This window comes from Geospiza fortis, unplaced genomic scaffold (genome assembly GCF_000277835.1).
Source record: "Geospiza fortis unplaced genomic scaffold, GeoFor_1.0 scaffold188, whole genome shotgun sequence".
In the NCBI taxonomy this organism is placed as follows: domain Eukaryota; kingdom Metazoa; phylum Chordata; class Aves; order Passeriformes; family Thraupidae; genus Geospiza; species Geospiza fortis.
Genome location: NW_005054337.1, coordinates 1,394,635 through 1,398,311, shown reverse-complemented (window position 1 = coordinate 1,398,311; position 3,677 = coordinate 1,394,635).

Here is a 3,677-nt window from a genome sequence, read left to right as displayed (position 1 = left end):
CACTCTTTCAAGAGCCAGTCGGGGTGCAAAAAGTTGTGTTTTGCCATTAAGCACAACACTAAATTATATATAATTAAACAAAACTTTAAATTATATAATTAGATGCTCTCAGCTTTGGTCTGGGAGAACTTCTGCACAGAAAAACCCACCCCCCGAATTTCCTGATGCCGGTTTGCAGGAGGTGCTTGGCACTGTCAGGGCAGTGTGAGTTCTCGCTGGGGGCGGCTTTGCTCCTGGAGAAATCCTGTGCTGACCCTCTTCCCTGTAAAACCAAACTCACCCCTGCTGCGTGTCGATGTCTGTTCACAGGGGGCACGTGGCACTCCAAGAGCAGCAGGAGTTCTTGGCGTTGGCAGCTGCGGTCCGTGAGAAATCGTTCTCTGCAGTTTTGGAGGCTGGATCGCAGTTTCAGCCATGGGCACACGGAGAGGAAAGACTGTTAATTTCATTAGAAAGGAAAGTTTGGCACCCCAGGGTTTAAGGGGCGGATGAAGGGCTGTGTAGGGGAAGGAACTCCTCACAGGACCTTTCTTCACCTCAACCCCCACTCCAAGGTCTAGCAGCCCCCCGTATGACCAGCTGCTTTCAGAGGGTTACCCAGGCACACCTGCACAGGGAGCTGCTAGTCCAGAGGGGCTAACAGGGGTATCCCAAGTGTCCCTCCAGGAACTACGGTTGGAGCATCCAGCACAGACTCGGGAGCAGCCAGACCCACCTGGGCATGGAGCATCACTTTGAGCAAATGCCAAGGGAAGAGCCCTTTTGCCAAGGGGCAGCATCTGAGCAGGCCAGGCAGCATGTGAGGTTCCAGGAGAGGGCTTTCAACTTTCCCCTTTTACTGTGTCAGTCCCTCCTCAGAGCCCCCAGACCCTCCACAGCACTCCCAGAAAGGAGAGGGGTTATTAAGAGGAAAAGGGTTTAGAAAAAAGGGAAAAAGCTTCCCCTTCCATTATTTTTTGTGTTCAAACTGGGAGGGACTCTGCTTCCCCTGCAATTTGAATGGTCTCAGTTGAAAGAATCCCTGCCTTTTCTATGCTGTTAGGGGCGTTAATTGACAGGGAGCCCCCATTTTCTATTATTTTCCAGTTTAAATAGAAGGGGGAAACCTTGATAATGTTTCCTATGGGTTTGAATTAAGGGTAGCCGCCCCCTTTTTGTTGTCCTGAGGCCTAAATTGAGAAGCCCAGCTACCCCTTCATCTTAAGGGTTTGAACTGAGGAAAAAATCCCTCTTTTTTCATCACTGGAGAGATTTAAAGTGAGGAAAACCCCTCTTTTCCCAATACTTAGGGAGAGTAAATTAAAGGGCAGAAGCTATTTATTTGCCATTGTATTAGTTTCAGTAGAGGTAACTGCCCCATTTCCTCTTTTTGAGGGGTTCACTGGAAGGAAGCTCTGCCTTTTTCAGCATTTTAAGGGTCTAAAACTACATTTCAGGGCACTTCTTTCTGTGCCATAGGACCAAGTATCTCAGAGAAGGGTGAGCCTGGCATGCACTTAACCCTTACACTGCCTGGGAGGCTTTTATTTTTCTTATTTTTACTTATAATTTAGATAGCCCTAATTAGAGGTCCCAAGGAGACTTAGACTATTCATATCATTAGCATTCTTCTCCACCCAGCTTAGTCACACATGAAGTACTACTTAGTAGCCACTAAGGAATAATTATGTAAGTTAACAGCAAATTACCCAATTTATCTAGTTTTGCTGCCTAAACAGAAAGTTTTATTCCTTACCAGTTTTCTGCCCTTTTGCTCAAAGTAGTTGTAGCAAAAAAGAAAGCGCCGTCATTTCCCTGAATGTTTTTCTCCTGTATCAAGCCCTTCACTCCCCTTGAATTCAAGACAGAGGAGCCAAACAGCTGTAGCTGCTCTGAGGGGTTTTATACCCAGTGGGATTTGCCCTCTCCCTTTTCCTGGGTGCCATGGGAACGAGAGGCGGGCACCATTGGGGGTATATTAACCCCAGCCTTTGCTGAGGGGCTTCATTTCTCTCTGGGATGTACTGGGATAGGAGCTCTTCTCTCATCTCAGTGAAGAGGCTCACTCAGCTCAATCAATCCCAAAGCTGCTTCCCCCACCCCCAGCACAGCCAGACTTGAAATGCAATTCCACAGACAGGACTCATCCCACAGAACTGAGACTGAGCCCTGGCCCAGCTCTCCTCTTTGCAATACAAATGAAAAGGGATTTTTTTGTTGTTGTTGTTGCAGAGGGTTGGTTTAGAACTCAGAGTTTATGCACCACAGAGGCAGAAAGCAAAAGCCTCATATTTGCAAAGTGGCCAGATGTGCCAGGGGAAAGGATGGCTCCAAAATAACTGACACATGGTTTGGAGAGGGCATTTTTATCTTCCTAGCTTTGCAGAACAGCTCCAGCAGCTGTGCTGCCCTGTCCTAGCCGAGTCCTGTGGGCTTTGGAAGGAGATGATGTGGGAGCAGTGAGGCTGGAAGGACAGAGAACTTCAGTCAGGAGGATTTTCACATAACACGTGTTACCTGATGCACATGGAGGATGTGCTTCTAAAGCACTCAGTGCCTCAGCAATTAAAACCTGTCCTATTCACTAGAGCAGTCTGGTTTCAGCTGCCAGTTGTTGTGTGAAGGCTGAAGAAGATAATTGGGCTTTTTACAACCTGTTTTTGTGGGCAGGGTTGGGTTGGGTGGCCGCTAGAGGACACTCTGCCCAAAACCATGAGTTCAGTGAACTTAGATTTCCAAGTGATGGCAGGGCAAACAAACAGCCTGAGGGCTGAGTGCAGAAAGCCTGCAGGATAATTCTCTTTCATAGCTGGGCAAACCAATACATGTTATTCCTTCCCTTCGTGCTACTCTTATCTGATCCCTTGTCTTGGATGACCCTTTTTTTGTAAGTAGCTGGAAAGACTTGTCAAAAACACTCTCCCCAAATGCTCAAGTGACAAAGAATCTGAACCAGGAAGGTTTAAATGTCACTCTTGTCTTCTTTGCCATTAATTATTTTGCAGTGTACAGTACAAAGCAGATGTGCAGGTTGATGGGAAGCTTTCATTTGACCTGCCAGGTTATGTGGGATGGTGCTGTGTTGGAAATCCTCAATAAAAATCCTAATGTGTGTTAATGCGTCCCTTGTGCTCAACCCATACATTTTGGATATTGTGTAGTAATAGCTTGAAACCTAAAGATAAGCTGTTTTTACTGTAGTTTCTTCATAAAAGTGATTAATTCACCTGGAAACAAATTCTGCCTTTTGCATCTCAATTTTATATTCCAGTGGGGAGAAACAAATGGAGGACTGCATTCCCTACAGTTCAAACTTAGCTGATTTCATATTTTTTATCACTCTTCACCCCTCAGTTGCCTTGAATTTCTCAAAAACCCTGACATTTTTCCAATTAACATACTTGTTGAAAGAAATTATACTTGGTCAAAGACCTTTGAAATGAATCTTTTACTCTGCCTGAGAAATCACATATTCCTGAATGGGGTTTAGTCTTTATTTGCAGGTTATTTATCTCTGTTACTGATCTCTCGTTTAAAATCCCTTATCTGTTAGATCCCATGCCCACTCAATGCTTGGAGGCGTATTTTTGCTTGATGTTGTAGCTCCATGTAATAGGAGACAGCCTCTATCCTGAAAGTCTTACAGCACCATACATTTGACAGGCTGTTAGATAAGGTTCTCTTTAGTTTTCAGACTG